A 25,860-nucleotide genomic window follows, 5' to 3' on the forward strand; every position below is an offset into this window, starting at 1 on the left:
GTGTCCTCAGACTTTTTTTCTCTTCAGATCTTATGGCACTTGGTACAAAAAACAGGGGGGGCATGTTTCACACCGTCATTTCAAGGGGCAGGATCGACACACGCCAGCAAACCCCGGCTGCACTGAGATCGGGTGGCTATCCCAGAGCACTGCCTGGCCATGCCCCTCTCTCCCAGGGGCTATACTCACCTTTGCGCGCCTGGGGGGCAAATCCCCTCGCCAGGTTCTGATCTGGGGGAACCTGTTATAAACCTCGCCAACATGACATTAGTCTTTGGCTTGTCAGTGGGAAGTAGTTGGTGATATGTTGCAGCTGTTAGGTTGGGTGTTTGCAGTAGCACTGACTTTGGCAGTTGGTTTGGAGATTCTTGGTTCTGCAGGTTAGCTGAAAGGAGTTGGCCTGTTTCCTTTTCGATTGTGGCTTTGCTGACTTGAGACTTGCTTCCAGCACCAGCGAGACAGAGATATTTTTATCTGCAAGTGCAGGGATGCATAATGGATGTTCTTCAACTTTTTTCAGCGCACACTAGCACAATAGAACTAGAACACCAGACTAGCACACAGCGACCTGGATTATAGTTGGTTTTTAACCCCTTTCCTTCTGTATTCCTGGGAGGGGAAAACAATGGGCATGATCATAACAGCTGTTCAGAGCTGCCACTGCAAGCAAGGACAGAAAATTTGGCGCTCAGCCAAATCCCCATTCACTGCAGCGGGACCAGAAAATCCCACTGGCGTGAACAGCCAGAAGATTCTGTCCAATATGTCTTCCAATCAAAAACTGCTTTCTTTCAACTAACATCATGTTCACAGTCTGGGATATAACACACAGGAGATGGTTTCTGCTGAGATGGTAATCAGCCTCCGTTATCTCCCAGGACTTTACAGTTCAGGTTTTGCATTGCAACTCTCCCTTTAAAGTGTCTCTGTCTGAAAAAGGTGTGATGTTCTGATCTCTCTGGAGAAGTTGGCCAAGTGTAATCCATAGAGGATTTGCAGCAAGTGGTTACTTTACAGCCTGAGCCAGTTTTTGCTTGCATGTCCTTCTTTTAAAAAAAGACACACATCTTTCTTAAAAGTTCAATTTGTCCATTAGTAATTCAAGGCTATGAATTGTTGTCACGATGATACAAATTGGGAAGTTTGCAGGAGATGAGAATGTAAAAGGGTGGAGAGTTGGATGGGTGCAGACTATGAACTTGGCCACAAGGATAGAGTGCTTTTGTGAGATGGTGGGAGTAGGGGTTGACTGAGAGAGTGACTGTTGAGGGAATTGTGTGCAAGGGATGGACAGAGTGGTTTGTCACAAAGAAAAGACAAAGGATTTGCTTTTGAAGGATAGTCATTGCTGGAAGGTCGGAAACATGGCAGCCATTTTGTGCACAGCAAGATCCACAATCAGTAATGTGCTACTGACCAGATAATCTGTTTCACTGATGTTGATTGCGGGATAAATGTGGGGCAGATGAGAAGGGGGCAGGAGGTGGTGGGAAGCAGGGGGCAGGAGACGGTGGAGAGCAGGGGGCAGTGGGGAGCAGGAGGCAGTGGGGAGCAGGAGGCAGTGGGGAGCAGGGGGCAGGAGGCAGTGGGGAGCAGGGGGCAGGAGGTGGTGGGGAGAAGGGGAGGCAGTAGGCGGAAGGGAGCAGGGGGCAGTGGGGAGCAGGGGGCAGGAGGCAGTGGGGAGCAGGGGACAGGAGGAGGTGGGGGGAGGGGGGCAGGAGGCGGTGGGGAGCAAGGGGGGCAGTAGGTGGTAGGGAGCAGGGGGCAGAAGGTGGTGGGGAGGAGCGGGCAGGAGGTGGTGGGGAGGAGCGGGCAGGAGCTGGTGGGAGGAGGGGATAGGAGGCGGTGGGAGGAGGGGATAGGAGGCGGTGGGGAGGAGGGGGCAGGAGGCAGGGGCCAGGTAACATCTCTTCAAAAAAAGTGCCGTAGAATCTTTTATGTCCAACAGTGAGGGGATCGGTTTAACATCTCACCCAAAAGACAGCACCTGTGACAGTGCAATGCTTCTTCACTAAGTGTAAGCTGAGACTTTTGTGCTCAGTGTTGTAGGGTGGGACTTAAACCCACAACCTTCTGGTTCAGAGGGTTGTTACCAACTGATTTAACCAATGGGTGGCACAGTGGTTAGCACTGCTGCTTCACAGCACCAGGAGCCTGGGTTCAATTCCCGGCTTGGGTCACTGTCTGTGTGGAGTTTGCACATTCTCCCCGTGTCTGCGTGGGTTTCCTCCAGGCGCTCCAGTTTCCACCCAGAGTCCAAAAGACGTGCTGGTTAGGTGCATTGGCCATTTTAAATTCTCCTCAGTGTACCCGAACAGGCACTGGAGTGTGACGACTAGGGGATTTTCACAGTAACTTCACTGCAGTGTTAATGTAAGTCTACATGTGACACTAATAAATAGTGAATTTTATTTTGTCTTGTTTCTGGATTTAAAAAAACCTCTGAATGGGTGTAAGGGGAAGTCTGTTGTCGCTTTTCTAGTTGACTGGGCTGCTTGCTGTAGTTGAATAGCTCAACAACATCCAGTGTCTGACCTCTTGGACAATGTACAGGAGATCCACCAGCAGTCAGCATTGCAAAGGCATCGGGGAGCAAAGTGATAGCAGCGAAAAATTCAGAACAACACCTACATTTTTTTTTTGTCAACTGCCCGCTTGTTTTATTTTGCGAATATTTTTGTTGATAGAGCGAGTGCCGAGCCGACATATAATTAGGGAACTGCGTTGGAATTTGTGAGCCCGACAGAGTGAGGAGTGCCAGTTACCATCAGTAGATAGTCATTAACCTGGGGCGTGTTACCAATGCGGATTTACTCATTCACGTATCTCATTCTACAAGGCCCAAAAAACCGGCGCAAGCAATTCCCAATATTGCTTTCAGCTGAAACAAAAATATTTACAAAATCAACAGAGGAAAAAGATTGTACATTTTCTTCAGCATTAGATTTTTTTTCTCGGTTCGCTGCTCCCTTTCTTAACCTTATTCAGCGCTTTCTTTGGATTCTTCCCAAAAGGGATTCCTCGGAGTCTGCCAGAGGAGCCCAATTTCCCATTATTGAATCGCCGTTTGATGTTCCTGCTTGTTTTTATATTTACTTTGATACTTGGGAGAATCAGAAGCTCAGACATTTAAGAGCAGATCTGAGCTAATGGGAGTCCAAGTGCTCCTCAGGAGTTCAGTGAGGTTAAAGCCCAGTCCCCTGGCTTGAGGCTGAGAGGAAGAACTCAGAAACACAATGCGGGATGAGCTGTTTCGCGTTTCTCCCTGAGACCGGCTGCAACCTCTCTCGAAGACAGGGCTAGCGGTTTGGTTTTTAACCATCTGTTTATTTATCGCTTGCCAACTGTACCCTGAGTCACTGCGCCATCACATTGACATAGACCACATGCTTCTTTTCCTCACTGTCTCGCTAAGATCATTCTGCTTGCTCTTTTTTTTAGGAGGAGGTTTCTCTCTCTCCTCATACTCTCTTTCTGGGAAATATATCTTTCTGATTTGGTTGAAAAAAACTGCCCTTTGAGCTTCAGTATGGAATGGATTTAACTTTTTAGTGAGTGACCAAGCTCGCCACTGTACCATTTATGTTGTGTTTTATTCAGTCAAAAAATGCTAATTCATACATAACCTCCTTTACTATTAAATGTCAAAGCAGAGGGGAAGGCAGTGGCGTCTTGGTATTATCACTGGATGAGTAATCTGGGGACACAGGTTTGAATCCCACCCCGGCAGATGGTGAAATTTAAATTCAGTGAAAATCTGGAATTCAAAGTCTAAGGATGAATGTGAAACCATTGTCGCAAAAACCCATCCGGGTTCACTAATGTTCTTTAGGGAAGGAAATCTGCCATCCTTACCTGGTCTGGCCTACATGTGAATCCAGGGCCACAGCAATGTGGTTGACTCTTAACTGCCCTCGGGCAACTAGGGATGGGCAATAAATGTTGGCCCAGCCAGCGACACCCACATCCTATGAGCAATTTTTAAAAAGTTTTATTGATTAATTTTGAATTGGCCTGCATTGCTCACTTGGTGTCAGATGTGTTTTTTTCTTTGATGAGGATGGTGAAGAGAGACAGACATTGATCAAGGCTCTGGGAGAAATATGCTGCTCCTTTTCAAATCGCGTCAAGGGATCTTTAACGTCCATCAGTGCAAGTCTCTCAATCTCGAGGACAGTACCTGTAGGAATGCAGTATTCCCTCAGTACTGCGCTGAAATGCCAGACTGGATTACACACCCAAACCCTGATGTGAAATATTTACCTACAACATTTTAATTCGGAGGTATGCAAGTTGCCAGCTAAGTAAAACCAGCCTACAGCTATTTACTCTCTTAAGTGTTGCAAATTAATGTTTCTTCAAGATAAGAGCAGGGCTTACATTTACGAAGCACCTTGCTCAATGATAAAGTGTCCAGAAGTGTTTTACAACCGATTAAACTAGTTCTGAAATGCCAACGTGTGCACAGTAAGATCCCACAAACAGATGCGAGAATGATCAGATCGTCTTATTATGAGTGATGTTTGTTTCGGGATAAATATCGATCAGGACCCTGGAGATGAGTCCCCTGCTCTTCCTCAAAATACAGCCATGGAATCTTTCACATTCCTTCCAAGAGGGCAGACAGGGTCCCCAGTTTGCTATCTTAATTAAAAGACTTTGCTTGGATTTTTGCAGAGTCAGGAAAGCTGTGTGCCTTATAAAATGGCGGGTGAGACATGGCTACAAAAGACCAGCCACCATTTTCAACAGCTCCAATTTTTGTTGACGTGGAGAAGGGGGCATAACATGAATCATTCAGGCAGGAAACCTGCACTCAGCATGACTATTTAGTGCTGAATTCAAACAAGCTTCATTTTAGCTGTTGCAAGGGCTTCAACCCACGGAGCGGGAGTCACGAATTGATGGAGTAGGCGGGCAGATAAGGTCTATTTACATGTCATGATCTGAAGTTTTTAAAATGCCCCATACTTTAAACTTTTCAAAGCAGGCTGAAGCTGTCGGTGACAGTTTAAAAAAACAACCTCTGCTGGACTGATTTTGATTGGCAGGCCATCTGGTGTGGGTTAGAAAAAACATTAGCATCTAGTCATGTAGATTCATTAGAACTCTTGGTTGACATTTCCCCAAGTGCCAAGATTATGAGCGTTTGACTGAGTTTCAAAAGCTACAATTATCTCAGCAGGCATTCTTATTTTGATTGGTAGTTTACAGAGACTATTAAAGGATTAGTTGTTTGATGTGGGGTTTGAATAGAAGTGTTTTTGTTTTTATAACAGGTTACCAACTTGCTAATAAATAGAAGTTTTTTTTGCTTGTTTAGTTATAAGTGATAACCACTTGAGATTTAACAATTTTGAATGGATTTCATGAATGGGAGTTTTTTCATTATCAAGTGTGTGCAAATGAGAGCTGTATTAGATTGTTTGAAGTTCTCCATATGGCTCCTGAAGTCTGCTGATGGGAAAATGTCTGTGGAGGTAGCATTGGGGGGAGGGGGGGGGGGTGGAGTGGGTTGCATGGGGGGCATGAATTGGCCTGGATCTATAGGTGCTATGGGCCAGGGGGTGTGTGGAGGGCATCAGAGCAAAATGTACAAGATCTGACACAAGGTCACAGAGAACCAAGACCAGTCTTCTTACCAGCCCAACTTGGCACTCAAATTGTTCCCAATCTGCTTCCGGGGACGGGGAGGGGGACTGGGGGAGGGTGGGAGGGGTGGGGGGGGGGGGTTAGTGGGGGGGAGTTCTCAGGCCTGATTCTATTACATCCCATCCCCACAGGAGCAGAAACCATACATTTCTTTTACTGAAGCAGGTCTGGCAAGTCAGGCGATCCACCTTGGTAGCGAAAATCCAGCCAATTGTGCAGCTGTCCCTAAATACTGCACTGGAGTGTCAACCAGCATTACATGCTCAAGTCTCTTCATATAACATTAAGCTGACGTCATTGGATTTCCTCAAATAATTTTAACTTCAAACTGACTCACTCTCTCACCTCAACCAAACCAGTGCACAAGTCAACTCTTGAAGCTTTAAAAATGCTTCCAAAAATGGTGGCTGATTTACCCGCCAATCATAGAATACTATGTCCTTTAGCTCGATACCTTCAGCTTCATTCTTTTTGCTGGAGAACCCATTTCTGTTCATTGTTCACCATGTGCATTATGCTCTGTATGGATGGGTCTTAAACCAAGTCCAGAGGGGCAATGTTTTTCACTCGGAGGGTGGTGAGTGTCTGGAACAAGCTGCCAGAGGCAGTTGGAGAGGTCGGTACAATTTTGTCTTTTAAAAAGCATTTAGACAGTTACATGGGTAAGATGGTTATAGAGGGATATGAGCCAAATGCTGGCAATTGGGACTAGCTTAGTGGTTAAAAACTGGGTGGTATAGACAAGTTGGGCCGACGGGCATGTTTCCATGCTGTAAACTTCTATGATCTCCGTGCATCATCTTGGCAACATGGCCTGTATCACCTACTTGATCCCGTGCGCCAGCGTATAAGGTGAGGCTGAATTATAAACTGATGCTGACGCCCAACGTGAGCATAACATTTCTTAATGGAAAAGCGGATTCTATTTATACACAGATTATAGACCTAAACATGACTGGTGACAGTGAAATAATAGAGTTGACTTTGAAGTTTAAGATTAAGTTTATTTATTAGTGTCATAAGTAGGTTTACATTAACACTGCAATGAAGTTACTGTGAAAATCCCCGAGTCGCCATACTCTGGCACCTGTTCGTGTACACCGAGGCAAAATTTAGCATGGCCAATGTACCTAACCAGCACTTCTTTCAGACTGTGGGAGGAAACCAGAGCACCCGGAGGAAACACATACAGACACGAGGAGGACGTGCAGACTCCGCACAGACAGTGACCCAAGCCGGGAATCGAACCCAGGTCCCTGGTGCTGTGAGGCAGCAGTGCTAACCACTGTGACTCATACACTGGGTTGACTAATACCCCAGGCCCAAGCTATGGTAAATGGCAAGAAAAAAAGGTTGTTGTCAGCTTTTGGTCTGTAGCTGTTGCTAGAAGTTCTTGTTGATGATTAGCAGTTAATTAGCAGTAGTAAGTACGAGTTGTTTGAATTCATAGCTCATTGCAAATGGGCTGTGTCCTAACCTCAGCTCCAGTACACACACGCACATTCCTGCAAGCCGCTGATACCCTTATCATGCTGGCTCCCTCCCACAGGTAGGAGAGCAGATGAAAGCAGCTGGACTTTCCCAAGCAACACAGGGAGAGAGCGCTTGCCGATCCTGTCGGTCACATCCTTCATGCCCATAACCTGTGTGCTCTTAGGAGTAAGAAGTCTAACAATACCAGGTTAAAGTCCAACAGGTTTATATTGGTTTTACCTGTTGGACTTAAACCTGGTGTTGTTGGGCTTCTTACTGTGTTTACCCCAGTCCAACGCCGGCATCATGCTCTTAGGAGTTGCATGGGAAACAGAGCCACGGTCTCTCTAATGATGAGGAATCTGAGAACGGATTTTCATGTCAGCATTTTACTTTGTGGAAGGATACCTATGGGCACCTCCATATTTATTTCAGCATGCTATATTTACACATATTGGAGCCAGTTAGACAGCGCTTTGTCCAACAGGCAGTGGAGCTTTCAATCACACAAGTTCCTCAGATGGATAAGTGAATTGAGGATTAAGTATCTACGGAAGAACATTTCAACTCGAGCTGTTTGAACCCCAAAATAAGTAGGAGGAAAATAATTCTGCAGATTGATCAGGGGTTGTTGACTTTTTAAAAAGAAATCTCTTTGGGCTGAGCAACACATCAAATGACGGCAAGTCAAAGATTTGTTGTTCTAAAAAGCAGAAAGGCATTTCCTCACAGAGTATCAGGTTACAAAGTGTTCTCGCACAGTGCTTACAAAGACAACAAACCTGGAGGGAAAACCATTAATCATTTTACTGAACTAATCCTGCATTTCAGAACTGTAGCAATGCAATTACGTTCAAACTTTATCTAGGTTATATTGCAAGTATTGTGCGGCGTGCAAGACTTTCATTTAGTGCAGTGTTTACATACTGATCAGGAGATAGACAGAGCAGATATGAAGGGGAGGAGGAAAAGAAAGAGTGAGTATAGATAGCTTGTTGCAGCTGAGGTTTGCTTGCTGCATAATTTACTTTAGCAAAGAGTATCGAGGAGGAGCGTTACTCCTTCCCTACAGTCTTTAGATTTGCTCTGTTCCTCGAAACAACTTTGTTAAAGGGGTTTTACTTATTGGTTGCTTCTCCACTAGAGTTCACTCTGACAGCAAATTGAGGTGGCATGGTCTCACAGTGGTTAGCATTGCTGCCTCCCAGGAACCCAGGTTCGATTCCCAGCTTGGGTCATTGTCAGTGCAGACTTTACACATTCTCCCCGTGTCTGCGTGGGTTTCCTCCAGGTGCACATGACCCGGGAAACCAATCAGGGAGCAGGGTGGGAAGCAGGGATTGATGTTCCAGAACGTTCTCAGGAACTATCTGCAGCCAAGAGGCTGCAAGCCTCTGTATAGCCATTACATAGAAATCATAGAAACCCGACAGTACAGAAAGAGGCCATTCGGCCCATCGAGTCTGCACCGACCACAATCCCACCCAGGCCCTACCCCCATATCCCTACATATTTTACCCACTAATCCCTCTAACCTCCGCATCTCAGGACACTAAGGGGCAATTTTAGCATAGCCAATTAACCTAACCCGCACATCTTTGGACTGTGGGAGGAAACCTGAGCACCCGGAGGAAACCCACGCAGACACGAGGAGAATGTGCAAACTCCACGCAGACAGTGACCCAAGCCGCTGTGAAGCAACAGCGCTAACCACTGTGCTACCCTGCCGCCCCTGTAAATAAACAGTCCGAAAGATGGTTAGGTGCTTTGGCCACGCTAAATTCTCCCTCAACATCCCCGAACAGGCACCGGAGTGTGGCGACAAGGGGATTTTCACAGTAACTTCATTGCAGTGTTAATGTAAACCTACTTGTAACATTAATAAAGAAACTTTAAATTTTAACTTGACTCCCACTTTAGCAAACACTTACATACATCAGTGACAAACATTTTCAGCACTTGAGAACAATTTTATCTTAGTTGGGTCCTAGCTGGCTCAGTTGGTGCTTGTATTCATTAATTGACTATTGAGGTTTGACAGCCAGAACAGTTAATGATCTCATGCAGGTTGTATCGATCTACATCTATATCTCCTAGTCAGGGAGGAGTTTTGGGCTGAACACTTCTGCTCCTTAATGTGTTTGAAAGAAACTTTTCAGACATTGATACTGCACAGGTTTTCATAGCAGTCGAGAATTGTACAGCATAGAAGGAGGCCATTCAGCCCATTGAGTGTCTTCTGCCTCTTCTGAAGAGCAGCCCAGTCAGTCTCACTTCCCCCACTTTCTTCCCCATATCCCTGCCTTCCTGTTTTGTTCATGTTATATATCCAGCTTTCTTGTTATATATCCAGTTCAATCCTTAACCTCATTCTTCCTACCAAAATGGATCATTTTCATGTTGAATTGCATCTGTCTGTTGCCCGTTCCATAGAATAATAGAATCCCTACTGTGCAGAAGGAGGCCGGCCGTAGTCTGCAGACTGCAATCCCACCCAGGCACTATTCCCATAAACCCTCATATTTACCCTGCTAAACCCCCTGACACTAGGGTTAATTTAGCCTAGCCAATCAACCTAACCCACACATCTTTGGACTGTGGGAGAAAACCGGAGCACCCGGAGGAAACCCACACAGAGAACATGCAAACTCCACACAGACACTGACTCGAGGCCAAATTGAACCCAGGTCCCTGGTGCTGTGAGGCAGCAGTGCTAACCACTGTGCCGCCCATGCCATTCCACCAGCCTGTCTGTGTCATCTTGAGTCTACTATTATCGTCTTCAAAGTTTACTTCATTATCAAGTTTTGTGTCACCTGCAGATTTTTGGGAGCACTCATATCCCTAAGTTCAAGTCATTAACATATGTCATGTCACACAGCAGTGCTCTTAATGCTGAAGGTTGATTTTGGTCTCTCTTTCTTTAGATCAGAACAAAACTGTGCAGATAAATAGCAAAGACTTTGCTTTACCTGACATGTACTGTGCAAAATGTTTGCTACAAATGTTTTTAGAATCCTGGTAGCACTTCTGCCTCTGAGTTGCAAAGCTATGGATTCAAAGCCCACTCTTATTAGCATACAATCCAAGGTTGATAGTTAAGAGTTTGTACTTATGGAATGCTGCGTTGTTGCATGTTGCTATGTTTGAAATTTTCTTTCAGATGTTAAATTCAGATGGGCGGCACGGTAGCACAGTGGTTAGCACTGCTGCTTCACAGCTCCAGGGTCCCGGGTTTGATTCCCGGCTCGGGTCGCTGTCTGTGTGGAGTTTGCACATTCTCCTCGTGTCTGCGTGGGTTTCCTCCGGGTGCTCCGGTTTCCTCCCACAGTCCAAAGATGTGCGGGTTAGGTTGATTGGCCAGGTTAAAAATTGTCCCTTAGAGTCCTGGGATGCGTAGGTTAGAGGGATTAGTGGGTAAAATATGTGGGGGGAGGGCCTGGGTGGGATTGTAGTCGGTGCAGACTCGATGGGCCGAATGGCCTCCTTCTGCACTGTAGGGTTTCTATATGTTTCTAAATTAAGGCCTGGTTTGCCTGTTCGGGTGAACATTAAAGATCCTGTGCCATTATATCCTGACCAGTGTATCCCACTTTAGTGATCTTGGATGTCACCTCATACCTGTGGTGGTTGTCCCTTTAAGGATCAATCTGCAGAGTAAGGGTCACATGACCTGGGGAACCAATCGGGGGACCCGGGGAACCAATCGGGGAGCAGGGTGGGGGGGATCATCCCTGGTTAGCAGGGATTGATGTTCCAGAACGTTCTCGGGAGCTGTCTGCAGCCAAGAGGCTGCAAGCATCTGTATAGCCACTACCTGTAAATAAACATGTTGTTTTTCCCTAAGCTAGTGGACAAGAATTATTACAATATTCAAACTGCCTAAATTTAAGACTGTCAGCAAAAGAACAAAGGGTACAGAGCAGTGGTAGACAACCCAGGCAGGTGAGGGGGCCACGCATGAGTGGCCCTCCCTCATCGCAGTGGGCCACATGATTCAAACTGGACTTTTTCACTAACCATGACCCCATGAATATGATTAAATACATTTAATACGCACCAAATATTTCAGAACAAGTTATAGAAAAAACTTAATCATTCATCCACTATAAGAAATGTCATCAACTTCAAATGGTAAAAATAAAATAAATATTTATGTTTTCATTGGACACAGAGGGAGTGCATGACTCTCACAGTCAGTGTTGTGAGCAATCAGCATGTGCCTCATTTTACTTGCCCTTGCTTTACGTGCGAATCTCTTCAGTCATACTGGTAGGAAAAAAAAACAAGTGGATGGAAACCAGCAGAATATGGCAACCCTGCGCATGGGCAATGCTCAACAAAATGTTTCATGGGCCGCACTCAGATGGGCCGCTTGTGACCCCTGGGCCACAGATTGGCCACCTCTGGTACAGAGCGTTTCATGCTGAGGGAATGCCTAGCAATGGCAAAATCAGAATGCATGGCACTGCTTAAAGAGGAAATTGAGATGGGATGTAACTTTGATTTGATTTGATTCATTATTGTCACATGTATTAGCATATAGTGAAATGTATTGTTTCTTGCGCGCTATACTGACAAAGTATAGTGTTCATAGAGAAGGAAAGGAGAGAGAGCGGAATATAGTGTTACAGTCATAGTTAGGGTGTAGAGAAAGATCAACTTAATACGAGGTAGGTCCATTCAAAGGTCTGATGGCAGCAGCTGTTCTTGAATCGGTTGGTACGTGTCCTCAGACTTTTGTATCTTTTTCCCGACGGAAGAAGGTGGAAGAGAGAATGTCCGGGGTGCGTGGGTCCTTGATTATGCTGGCTGCTTTTCCAAGGCAGCGGGAAGTGTAGATAGAATTAATGGAAGTGGTTTGCGTGATGGACTGGGCTTCGTTCACGACCCTTTGTAGTTTTATGCAGTTTTGGACAGAGCAGGAGCCATACCAACCAGAAAGAATGCTTTCTATGGTGCATCTGTAAAAGTTGGTGAGAGTCGTAGCGGACGTGCCGAATTTCCTTAGTCTTCTGAGAAAGTAGAGGCATTGGTGAGCTTTCTTAACTATAGCGCTTGTGTGAAGGGACCAGGATAGGTTGTTGGTGATCTGGACACCTAGAAACTTTATGCACCAGCTGGTTTAGTTAGCTGCCAGGGATATTTTTAAAACCATCGGCCCTAGTTTTCGACTGGTCAAGCCCACCACAGGACCAGAAATTCCCACCCGAACTTGACGAACATTTGACTGGCCTGTCAAATTTTCCAAATTTCCCTGCCATGGACTGGACCAGAGGGTCCCCGCCTGGGTGTCCTTCAAGCATTCTTGGGGTGCAAGGCGTTGGCCCTTACAACTAAATGCAGGCAGAGATCCAATTTCTACCTCAATGTTTTCAGAAGAGCATGAGGGAGACCTGGAGAAAAACAGTAACATGAAAAAAAATGAAAACAAAAAAAAATGTGTCAATAATTAGGACGAATGTCAAAACAAAATCATAGCAAAGTAATGAAAGCCAGTAAAGCTAAGGATTGAATGAGATGATTCTGATCTGCTTACAAAATGGCGGATTGAGCTCAACAGCATTCAGAAAATGCAATGGTGCAAGATTAGCACATTCAAGCCTTAAGCCATCCATAGCTTGATTTGAAAAATATGCATCTCAACAAAATGCTGATGAACAGATTGTATGTTTGAGGCTAAGTTAGATCCGATCTGAATGTTTGCAATGCAGATTCTGGGAACCGAGGCTTGGGACATCGAAACAGGTTGGTGATATGCCACGTTCACCCACAAACCCAAATATGCACTTTACTGTGTGTGCACTTATAAGAGATCTCTTTTTCTCTGGATGCCAAAATACATGTTTTCACTGTAAATCAGACTGCTTCCCATTTATGCTAGAAAGGAAATGCTTACTGGAAATATATAAGAGCGTAAATAACATTTTTCTGTGGTTATAAGCAGATCATATTCTAATAAATTATGAGTAACCAAAGTTATGTTGCCCTGTTACCACAAGCGGATCTCTTGATTAACTGGGAGAAAAAAAAAAACATCTTGGATAAGATATCATTCGGGTGTTAACTCACATGACCTGTTTTTCTCTCACTTTCATTTCTACCTCAATGTCACGGTGACACAGTGGCTAGTGCTGCTGCCTCACAGTGCCGGGTACCTGGTTCGATTCCCAGCTGTCTGTGCGGAGTCTGCACGTTCTCCCCGTGTCTGTGTGTGTTCCCTCCGGGTGCTCTGGCTTCCTCCCACAGTCCAAAAGAGGTGCTGGTTAGGTGCATTGGCCGTGCTAAATTCTCCCTCAGTATACCTGAACAGGTGCCAGAGGTTGGCAACCAGGGGATTTTCACAGTAACTTCATTGCAATGTAAACTTACTTGTGACACTAATAAAAAAAACTTAAACTTTACATGCCAGCCAAAAGCAGTTCCATCAGTGAAGGGTCACTCGAGGTCAATGTTGCAACCAATCTGTATGCAGTAAGGCTCCATAAAGCCTCAAAGAAATAAATGACCTGATAATTTTTAAAAATTCATTCATGGGACATGGGCATCACTGGCTGGCCAGCATTTATTGCCCATTCCTAGTTGCCCTTGTTCAGAGGGCAGTTGAGAGTCAACCACATTGCTGTTGCTCTGGAATCACGTGAATGCCAGACCAGGTTAGGATGGCAGATTTCTTCCCCTAAAGGTCATTATTGAACCAGATGGGTTTTTGCCGACAATCGACAATGGTTTCAGGGTCATCAGTAGATTCTTAATTTCAGATTTTTTACTGAATTCAAACTCCACCACCTGCCATGGTGGGATTTGAACCCAGCTCCCCAGAACCAGCTGGCTTTCTGGATTAATAGTCTAACCATAATACCACTAGGCCATTGCCTGGTTGAGTAATAAATGGTGGTGAGAACATTAGGAGATCGCCCCTGCTCCACCTCACATTGTGCCCTGGTAACTTTTACTTCCACCTGAGACAGCAGGCGGGGTTTGGAAAGCGTTGTTCCATCACTGCACTGAGGTTTCAGGCTAGCTTGCTTGTGCATCAGTCATTGGAGTGGGGCTTGAACCCATCGCCTCCTGGCGAAGGCCAGAGTGTTGCAGGTAAAACAAGTCCAACACCTGGGGGAGGGGGGAAAGTGAACACGAGACTGAAACAAAATAAAAGCATTTTGAAAAAAGGGATAGTAAGAAAGCGAACAATAGAACGTACAAATTAAGAGCAGGAGTAGGCCACTCAGCCCCTCGAGCCTGCTCCACCATTCAATAAAATCATGACTAATCTGATTGTAACCTTAACCCCACATTCCCACCTACCCCCGATAATGTTTCACCCTCTTTTTAATCAAAAATCTATCTAGCTGTACCTTTTAAAAATATTCAAAGACTCTGCTTCCACTGTCTTTTGAGGAAGAGAGTTCCAGAGACTCTCTGGAAGAGAATAAATTGCTCCTCACCCCAGTCTTAAATGAGTGATGCCTTATTTTTAAACAGTGACCCCCTAGTTCTAGATTCTCCGACAAGAAGAAACATCCTCTCCACATCCGCCCTGTCAATAGGAAGGGAGAAGGGGTCATGAAAAGGGAGTACAGGGAATTAGGGAGACAGCTGAGAAAGAGGAAAGCAAAGGTAGTAATCTCAGGATTACTGCCTGTGCCACGGGAAGGTGAGGGCAGGAATGGAGTGTGGTGGAGGATGAATGTGTGGCTGAGGGACTGGTGCAGGGGGCAGGGATTCAGGTTCCTGGACCATTGGGACCTCTTTAGGGGCAGGGGTGATCTGTATACAAAAAACGGGTGGAACTTGAATCACACGGGGACCAATATCCTGGCCGGTAGGTTGGCTAAGGCTACTGGGGAGAATTTAAACTAGATAGGTTGGGGGGAGGGGAGCTAGAAGAGTTGACTAGGATCAAGGAACTAATTGATGGGGGGGAGGATGCAGGGGTAAGGGGAATTACAAAATTAATGGTAGAGGAGAGGGTGCAAGTGAATGAAGGCGGTAATTTAGATAAGGGAGTAGAGGGAGACGGTGTTCGCGACTCATCAAAGCGGGTTCAGATAAAAGCTGGAATAAGGACACTTTGCCTGAATGCACGAAGCATTCGGAACAAGGTGAATGAGTTGATGGTGCAAATCAGCACAAGTGGGTACGATCTAGTGGCCATTACAGAAACGTGGCTGAAAGGTGACCAGGACTGGGAGATGAATATCCAGGGGTATCAGGCGTTTAGGAAGAATAGACAGGAAGGAAAAGGTGGTGGGGTCGCGCTATTAATAAGAGATAATATCAGGGTAGTACTGAGGGATGACATAGGCTCTGAGGAACAAAACGTGGAATCATTATGGGTAGAGATGAGGAATAGTAGAGGGAGAAAGACACTAGTAGGTGTGGTATATAGGCCCCCAAATAATAATGTTGAGGTAGGGAGGGCTGTAAACAAGCAGATAAGGGATGCGTGTAAAAACAGAACGGCAATAATCATGGGGGACTTCAACATGCACATTGACTGGCAGACTCAAGTCGGTAAGGGTGGAATGGAGGAAGAGTTCTTAGAATGCTGTCGGGATAGTTTCCTTGAACAGCATGTTACGGAACCGACGAGGGAACGAGCTATTTTGGATCTGGTATTGTGTAACGAGGTAGGTAGAATTAAGGATCTTATTGTGAAGGACCCTCTTGGGTCTAGTGACCACAATATGGTCGAATTTCTGATTCAGATGGAAGAGGAGAAAGTTTGGTCTCAAACCAGTGTCCTCTGTTTGAACAGAGGGAAATATGATAGGATGAGGGATGAATTGGCTAAGGTAGACTGGGAGAGCAGGCTGGCAGGTAGGATAGCTGAGGAACAGTGGAGGATTTTTAAGGAGATCCTTTTCAGTTCTCAGCAAAAATATATTCCAGCAAAAAACAAGGATTGTAAGAAAAGGGAGAACCAGCCGTGGATAACGAAGGAAATAAAGGAGAGTATTAAAATAAAAACAGCTGCGTACAGAGTGGCCAAAAATAGTGGAGAAACAAGTGATTGGGAAAAATTTAAGAAACAACAAAGAGAGACTAAGAAAGCGATAAAGAAAGGAAGGATAGACTATGAAGCTAGGCTAGCAATTAATATAAAAAATGATAGTAAAAGTTTTTATAAATATATAAAAAGGAATAGAGTGGCTAGAGTGAATGTTGGACCCTTGGAGGACGAGAGGGGGGAGTTAATAGTGGGAAATGAGGATATGGCTGAGTCTTTAAATACGTTTTTTGTGTCGGTCTTCACGGTGGAGGACACAAATAGTTTGCCAAATATTAACGATAGAGGGTTGGCAGCAGGAGAAATACTTAATACGATTAATGTTACCAGAGAGGCAGTGCTGGGTAGACTAATGGGACTGAAGGTGGACAAGTCCCCGGGTCCGGATGGAATGCATCCCAGGGTATTGAAAGAAATGTCAGAGGTAATAGTGGATGCGTTAGTGATTATTTATCAAAACTCGTTGCATTCTGGGGTAGTGCCGGTTGATTGGAAAACGGCTAATGTTACGCCGCTGTTTAAAAAAGGAAGGAGACAAAAGGCGGGTAACTATAGGCCGGTCAGCTTAACGTCTGTAGTAGGGAAAATGCTGGAATCCATTATTAAAGAGGAGATAGCAGGGCATCTGGATAGAAATGGTTCGATCAATCAGACACAGCATGGATTCATGAGGGGAAAGTCGTGCTTGACGAACATGTTGGATTTTTATGAAGATGTGACGAGGGCGGTTGATGGAGGAGAACCGGTGGATGCGGTGTTTTTGGATTTCCAAAAGGCGTTTGATAAGGTGCCCCATAAAAGGCTGCTGAAGAAGATTAGGGCACACGGAGTTGGGGGTAGTGTGTTAAAGTGGATTGGGGACTGGCTATCCGACAGGAAGCAAAGAGTCGGAATAAATGGGTGTTTTTCCGGTTGGAGGAAGGTAACTAGTGGCGTGCCGCAGGGATCGGTACTCGGGCCGCAACTGTTTACCATTTATATAGATGATCTGGAGGAGGGGACGGAGTGTAGGGTAACGAAGTTTGCAGACGACACAAAGATAAGTGGAAAAGTGAATCGTGTGGAGGACGGAGAAGATCTGCAGAGAGATTTGGACAGGCTGAGTGAGTGGGCGAGGATATGGCAAATGGAGTATAACGTTGAGAAATGCGAGGTTATACACTTTGGAGGAAATAATAACAAATGGGATTACTATCTCAATGGAAACAAATTAAAACATGCTACCGTGCAAAGGGACCTGGGGGTCCTTGTGCATGAGACGCAAAAGCCCAGTCTGCAGGTACAACAGGTGATCAAGAAGGCAAATGGGATGTTGGCCTATATTGCGAGGGGGATAGAATATAAAAGCAGGGATGTCTTGATGCACCTGTACAGGGCATTGGTGAGGCCGCAGCTGGAATACTGTGTGCAGTATTGGTCCCCTTATATGAGGAAGGATATATTGGCATTGGAGGGAGTGCAGAGAAGGTTCACCAGGTTGATACCGGAGATGAGGGGTTTGGATTATGAGGAGAGGCTGAGGAGATTGGGTTTGTACTTGTTGGAGTTTAGAAGGATGAGGGGGGATCTTATGGAGACTTATAAGATAATGCGGGGGCTGGATAGGGTGGAGGCAGAGAGATTCTTTCCACTTAGTAAGGAAGTTAAAACTAGAGGACACAGCCTCAAAAAAAAGGGGGGTCGGTTTAAGACAGAGTTGAGGAGGAACTTCTTCTCCCAGAGGGTGGTGAATCTCTGGAATTCTCTGCCCACTGAGGCGGTGGAGGCTACCTCGCTGAATATGTTTAAAGCGCGGATGGATGGATTCCTGAGCGGTAAGGGAATTAAGGGTTATGGGGATCAGGCGGGTAAGTGGTACTGATCCACGTCAGATCAGCCATGATCTTATTGAATGGCGGGGCAGGCTCGAGGGGCTAGATGGCCTACTCCTGCTCCTATTTCTTACGTTCTTATGTTCTTATACCCTCAAGTTCTCCAAGGTTTTGATCAAGTTGCCTTACTTTTTAAAAAATTCATTCGTGGGACATGGGCGTCGCTGGCTGGCCAGCATTTATTGCCCATCCCTAGTTGCCCGAGGGCAGTTGAGAGTCAACCACATTGCCGTGGCTCTGGAGTCATATGATGGTCACTGGAGTCCACATCTGGAGTCCACATCATGGTCACACGTAGGCCAGACTAGGTAAGGACGGCAGACTTCCTTCCCCAAAGGACTTTACTGAACCAGATGAGTATTTCCGACAATCGACAATGATTTCATGATCATCATCTTAATTCCAGATTTTTTTATTGAATTGAAATTGCACATTCTGCCGTGGCGTGATTCGAACTCAGGTCCCCAGAGCATTAGGTGGGTTTCTGGATTAATAGTCTAGCGGTAATACCACTGGGCCATCGCCTCTTCTAAACTTCAGTGGATACAAACAGGAGAACATAAGACAGGAGAACATAAGACATGGGGCAGCACGGTAGCACAGTGGTTAGCACTGCTGCTTCACAGCTCCAGGGTCCCGGGTTCGATTCCCGGCTCGGGTCACTGTCTGTGTGGAGTTTGCACATCCTCCTCGTGTTTGCGTGGGTTTCCTCCGGGTGCTCCGGTTTCCTCCCACAGTCCAAAGATGTGCGGGTTAGGTTGATTGGCCAGGTTAAAATTGCCCCTGAGATGCGTAGGTTAGAGGGATTAGCGGGTAAATATGTGGGGGGTAGGGCCTGGGTGGGATTGTGGTCGGTGCAGACTCGATGGGCCGAATGGCCTCCTTCTGCACTGTAGGGTTTCTATGATTTCTAGGTGATGAAAATCAAAAGAAGCAGAAAGAGACTGAGGCAAAGCAAAATAGAGTGAAACCCCAGACCCACGGACGTTTTGCATCTGCCTCAGAATCTTTGTGATGGGGGAGGGGGGACACCCGCTGCTTACAATCCATCCCCACCAGCAGCTGCCTCTGCCACTCATACCACCTGTCCGATTGCTCCTAACACTATTGCTCAGTCTTTCTAGATCCTCGGGATGTTGGCACATTCCAAATATCCTTGCCGCCTCCCCCCCCCCGCCCCCCCCTGTGGTGGGTACACTCGGTGGGCACTGCGCCACAACATGGCACAAACCGAAAGGATATTTCCTGACACTTACATTTCAGTCAGGGGAGACCCAGAATTCAAGTTGCCTTTATTTGGATAACGTTGAGGACATTAACTGCCAAAGTTAAACAATTAAGTCGAGATTTGTGTCACGGCTTCAGAAGCAAAGGTGAAGATTTGGCCATTGCTTCGAACGGCCTGTGTGAAGATTGGCTGCCCCAGCTGTGATAACGGTGCTTGATAGCTTCTCTCTTGTTGCTGGAGAAGGGTCTGTTTGTTTAGATGAAGCTCTGTTTATTTTCTTTCCCCACTGGAACACTGAAAGGAATGTCGGAGCACAAGGGACTTCCTCAGCTGTTGATAGTATGTCTCCTTGAAATGGAATTAGTGACAAAATAGGGAGGGGGAGGACAGGGTGCTGAGGAAGCAGAGATCAATACATGAGGACGTCCCCACAAGAGTTCTGATAAAATCAATTCTTTACATAGGAGGTGAAAGTTGTTTCTCTATGCTGTTGGTTTTATTAAATGGAGTTTTCATGGTGCGCCAAGATTACTGTTGTGAAAAGCAAAACCACACAAAAAGCCGCTTTATTGAAATATCTCAAAGGTGGAAACACATAATCCTTAACATTTAGACACAGTTCAACTGTGTTTACATTGCAAAGCAAATATACAGCTCACTTAAATGTAATCTGGATATCTGCGTGAGGTGTTCTGTTTAATGATAGCAATGCGCTGCTTATACAGAAGCAAATGAGTCCCTTTAAATCAAACTGTGACAAACATCCGTGCAGTGATGCATCTTGAAGTATAGTTGGACTATATTCGATTTGCGACCATTTGGCATTACACAGACCCTAGGTTGGATGAGTTATGGGTGAGGCACTGGATGGCATGGTTATCCCTGGCTTCACATCTAACCCAGGTTCAAGGACAGGACGTCTTTTCTCTCAGCTCGGATTGAATAGGGGTCAAAAGACACAGCAACAGGAGGATGTCCTTCAGCAAAATAAAATGCGAGAGAAAGGCAAAGTCAGAAAGAGAGATACAAAGAGGGAAAGGCCAAATATGAAAAAGGGTGCGATTGTGACATGGTTATGGTACTGAAGTGCCATGGGGCATATTATTTTGTTAAAGGTGCTATATAGGGTGGCACGGTGGCACAGTGGTTAGCACTGCTGCCTCACAGTGCCAGGGACCTGGGTTTGCATTCACAGCTTGGGTCACTGTCTGTGGAGTCTGCACGTTCTTCCCAGGTCAGCGTGGGTTTCCTCCAGATGCTCCGGTTTCCTCCACACTCCAAAGATGTGCTGGTTAGGTGGATTGGCCATGCTCAATTGCCCCTTAGTGTCAGTGGGATTAGCAGGGTAAATACATGGGGTTACGGGGACAGAACCTGGGTGGGATTGTTGTCGATGCAGGCTCAAAGGGCCGAATAGCCCTTTGCTGCACTGTAGGAATTCTGTGATTCCATGATGAATGCAAATAGTTGTTGTTACTGTTGAACTAACAATTCAAGAGTTCACATCCCAAACTGGTGGGATGCAAAATTCATCTCTTGTCGATGGGAAGCACTGTGGAGTCAGTTAGCTGTCAGATGAGTGAGTGAGACAGGCCCTCTGTCATTTTCGTAGGGTGTATTAGATAATAAATCTGGTAATGTGTGGAGTAACACCGGGCTAAAAATGGCGACAAAAACAGCTCACTTCTCATAAAAACTCACTGGTTTTCTGATCAACATTAGGGAAGGGAACGTGTGAGCCCAGCCGAGTGTGATTTGAACTGAACACTACCTACCTGATCAAGTCATAGTGTTGTTTAAAGTGGCTAAGCTAAAGATTGAGTTGTTACACACCACATCAGAGGCTTACTACCTTCTCCAGGCAATAGGAATTGATAATAATTGCACCCTCAACAGCAAATAAGAAAACAAACATCCATTTGAGCAGTAAAACCGAATTGTGGTAAATCCAAACTCCTTCAGAATACCCCCAATAACACAAATTAGCACGAAAATACGAGGAGAGACTTCTGGAGATACTGGAACATTGTGAGATTATTCAGATGGATGTTGGTGGGCGGGGAAGAACCAAGGTATTAAAAGTATTACGTGCATTTAATAAGGAAAGCAGGGAAGAATCTACATTTATATAGCCTCTTTCACAACCTCAGAATGACCCTAAAGTGCCTCATAAACTCGGAAGTACTTTTGAAATGTATCACTGTTGTAATGTGAGAAATGTTTCAAGTCAGCGAACTTTCATCAGGGCTGGAAGTGGTTAGAGATGAACAGCTTTGAAGTGAATACAGATCGAGAGGAAGTGGGAGAGCGGGGGTGGCAGGATTCAGGGCAAAGAACAAAAGGGAAAGGACTGCGCGATAAGGGGGAAGGCAGGAGTGATTAAATGATGAAAGGGATGGCAGTGCAAGACAGAAAGGGACTCGTAACGGCATTGAATTGGTAACTTAGAAAAGCCATAAAGATTTTTGAGGAATGGCCCTGCTCTTCGACATGGACTGTCCTTAAGTGTTTGAGGCCACGCAGCACCTTGTGGGTGCAGGATACAGGGACTTTTAACCTGGCACTGCCCACTGGCAATGCTGGATAGAAAATAAGTGGAAAAATTGTTCCATTCACCGAACACGAAACTCAGATCAGTAAAGGGGAAAATAGCAGCCTGGCCTCAACAAAGAATCCTCCTGTAAATTTGCTTTCTCGCATGTGTTTTCTCTTGTGGCCTGATGAAGGATAAATCTGCTTGTGATTCTGAATAATTACTCACAGATACGATCCTCCAGAATAAACATAGTAACCAAACATCACAGCAACATTCCCGGCACTCAGCTAAGCCCCATTTTTTTTTTATCTGTCAGGTTGACCATTTTCCCATTAGGCCAAGCAGCTTTCAAACCGCGCCCCCTCAAATCTGGTGCGAGGCTAACCGGACATCTCGTGTATGCAAGTTAGTACAAATCTACATGTGAACAATGCCCAACTAAACTAGAATGTCAAAAGCATAAATGCTCTGCAATTATTCATTTGTGCCGTGCTGTTTTCTTACTTGGCCATTACCTTCCGCTTGAGACTACATCTACATTTTGGTGCCGGAGTGTGGGGACTTCTTGATTTGATTTATTATTGTCACATGTATTAGCATACAGTGAAAAGTATTGTTTCTTGCGCGCTATACAGACAAAGCATACCGTTCATAGAAAAGGAAATGAGAGAGTGCAGAATGTAGTGTTACAGTCACAGCTAGGGTGTAGAGAAAGATCAACTTAATGCAAGGTTGCATTAAGCTCTTGCGAGCTGTCCCCAGCATACCCTCTTTCACTCCTGTTCTATGCTTTTAAAACTCTACGCTAACTCTTATAAACTCTCTAACAATGTTGTAATTCAATCTCTTACAGATTTGGCGAATGTACCTACCTTATATTAAGTTGATCTTTCCCTACACCCTAGCTATGACTGTACATTCTGCACTCTCTCCTTTTCTCCTTGTATGGTACACTTTGTCTGTACAGGGTGCAAGAAACAATACTTTTCACTGTATCCCAATACATGTGACAATAAATAAATCAAATCAAATTTTTTTTGTTATTCATTCATGGGATATCAGCGTCGCTGGCTGGCCAGCACTGCTCATCCCTAGCTGCTCAAAGGCAGTTGAGAGTCAACCGCATTGCTGTGGCTCTAGAGTCACATGTAGGCCAGACCAAGGAAAGTTTCCTTCCCTGAAGGAAATAGTGAACCAGATGGGTTTTCCCAACAATCGACAGTAGTTTCATGGTCATCAGTAGATTCTTAATTCCAGACTTTTAAAAATTGAATTCATATTGCACCAATTGCCGTGGCAGGATTCAAACCTGGGTTCCCAGAACATGAGCTAAATGTCTGGAATAATAGTCTAGCAGTAATACCACTGGGCCTTCACCTCCCCATAGTGCTGCCTGCAGCCCCCCAGAGTTTTATGGCCCTCACTGCAATACCCCACTCCCCACCAACATGGGGGAAAGGAAGAGGGGGAAGGGGACGGGTAGGGGGGGATATCTGGCAGGAAGTGGCACCTCAAAGGCAGGAAATCAAAATGGACAAAACAAAATGAATCGGGCATTGAAAGAAATTGGTATCCGACTCAAACCGACTAAATATTCTGGCAGACTGGCTTTTATTCATTTCCCAAGAATGGTTTCATTTCTGTTAAAGCTAACTTTCCTTTTCTCAATGTAGATTATTTTAAGAGGCTTGACTGTAATAATCAACAGCTAATTCCTGCTTAACTGGAAGTGAGTCTGAAGCTTTGGCTTAAAGATACATTCCTTTCTGGATCTGCTAAAATACACAAAAAATTAAATAAATACCCAAGTGATATCCATCACTTTCCAGCCTCTGGGAAGGAGCTTGAATAAAGAGCTGCACTTACTTTATACAAAATATGTGTACATTTCACAGACCATTTCCTTAATTCATAAATCATTTCTCAGTCTATTGTTTTGTAAATTCTTTCCTACTCCCAGTGTAAATCTGCAATGATGCAGTGCTACATCATGACGCTCCATTTACTGTCACCAGTGCATTGATTGAGACCATGTCCGAAAGCTGGTAGATCCTCAGGGACTGTGACCGTGATACATTATCGCTCCACAACCTCTCTGCAGTTTTCAGCAAGGTTGACCACACGATCCTATTCCAGTGCCTCTTCTACAGCTCTGTAACTGTGTCCCATCGCGTGGTTGCATGTTCTCCTGTGTAGGGGTAGTCAGCCCATTTCCAGTTCTCCTTCAAGCCCATCCTTGGCGGCACGATGGTTAGCATTGCTGCCTCACAGCGCCAGGATTCAATTCCAGCCTTGGATCTGTGTGGAGTTTGCACATTCTCCCAGTGTCTGCGGGGGTTTCCTCTAGTTTCCTCCCACAGTCCAAAGATGTGCGGGTTAGGTGGATTGACCATGCTAAATTGACCCTTGAGCTGGAATTTTACCACTCCGCCCGCCATGGGAATCTAGCGGGCAAGGGGTGCACCATGGAAAGATCTGTTGACCTTGGGCGGGATTTTACGGTTTTGGGACAAACTTAGGAAATTTGTGGGGTTATGGGAATAGGGTGGGGGAGAAGGCCTGGGAAAGATACCCTGTCAGGGAGTCAGTGCAGACTCAATGGGCTGAATGGCCTCTTCTGCACTGAAGGGATTCTATGATTCTCCCTCTCCTGCACACTAACCATCTCCCCCTGCCATGACTTTCACCTCAAGAGTTCACCATCCATCGTTGAGCTCAACATTTTGCCACTGAACATCTTCATCTACATATATGTGCCGGAAGTTTACCTCCTTGCCCACCCGAGGGTCATAAGGTCCCGCCCAAGGCCAACGTAGAATGCCGTTCTGCGAGCCACGCCCACCCCGATTCTGGGGTGGGCGAGGCAGTTACATTTCGGCAATGGCCTCAGCTTCCACGTATTTGCTCATGGCATTTAGCTCAACGCCACTCCTCTTAGCATTTTGATGAACTGCTTGATGTTTGACTCCTTGTCTGATATCCAGTGCCAGATGAGTCTTCATTTCCTCCGCTAGGTGCACTGATACCACTGTCTTTGGCACCTAACACAAACTCCATTCCCTGACTGTTGGTTCTAACCTACCCCCACCTCCCCCCCACCTTCCCCCCCTCCCCCCTCCACTCCCCCCCTCCTCCCTCCTCCCCCCTCCCCGCCCCCTCCCCAAAAATGTCGCTGCCTGCAGCTGAACGAGACTACACTACAAATAAAAAACACAATACTGCATCTGCTGGAATCTGAAATAAAGTACAAAATGCTGGAAAATCTCAGCAGGTCTGACAGCATCAGTGAAGAGAGAATAGAGCCAACGTTTCAAGTCTGGATGACTCTTCATAAGAACATAAGAAATAGGAGCAGGAGTAGGCCATCCAGCCCCTCGAGCCTGCCCCACCATTCAATAAGATCATGGCTGATCTGAAGTGGATCTGTTCCACTTACCCACCTGATCCCTATAACCCCTAATTCCCTTACCGATCAGGAATCCATCTATCCGTGATTTAAACATATTCAATGAGGTAGCCTCCACCACTTCAGTGGGCAGAGAATTCCAGAGATTCACCACCCTCTGAGAGAAGAAGTTCCTCCTCAACTCTGTCCTAAACTGACCCCCCTTTATTTTGAGGCTGTTCCCTCTAGTTCCAGCTTCCTTTCTAAGTGGAAAGAATCTCTCCACCTCTACCCTATCCAGCCCCTTCATTATCTTATAGGTCTCTATCAGATCCCCCCTCAGCCTTCTAAATTCCAACGAGTACAAACCCAATCTGCTCAGTCTCTCCTCATAATCAACACCCCTCATCTCTGGTATCAACCTGGTGAACCTTCTCTGCACTCCCTCCAAGGCATCCCTACCTCTTCATCAGAGCTGAAGACAATAGAATGTAGGATGATATTTATATGTTAGGGTGAGGAGGGCGTAGGGGGATTGACAAAGATGTCATGGACAAAAGTACAAAGGGATGGCGCTGATAATAATCATGGGCGGCATGGTGGCACAGTGGTTAGCACTGCTGCCTCACAGCTCCAGGGACCTGGGTTTGATTCCTGGCTTGGGTCACTGTCTGTGTGGAGTCTGCACGTTCTCCCCATGTC

General features: G+C 45.7%; 1 protein-coding gene across 2 annotated transcripts in view; it reads left to right on the plus strand.

Moving 5' to 3' along the window:
- The window catches only part of gli2a (GLI family zinc finger 2a), a 433,016-nt gene that overhangs the window by 81,314 nt on the left and 325,842 nt on the right, over positions 1–25,860 (plus strand). The window lies entirely within an intron of this gene.

Source organism: Mustelus asterias, chromosome 14, assembly GCF_964213995.1.
Source record: "Mustelus asterias chromosome 14, sMusAst1.hap1.1, whole genome shotgun sequence".
NCBI classification, from domain to species: domain Eukaryota; kingdom Metazoa; phylum Chordata; class Chondrichthyes; order Carcharhiniformes; family Triakidae; genus Mustelus; species Mustelus asterias.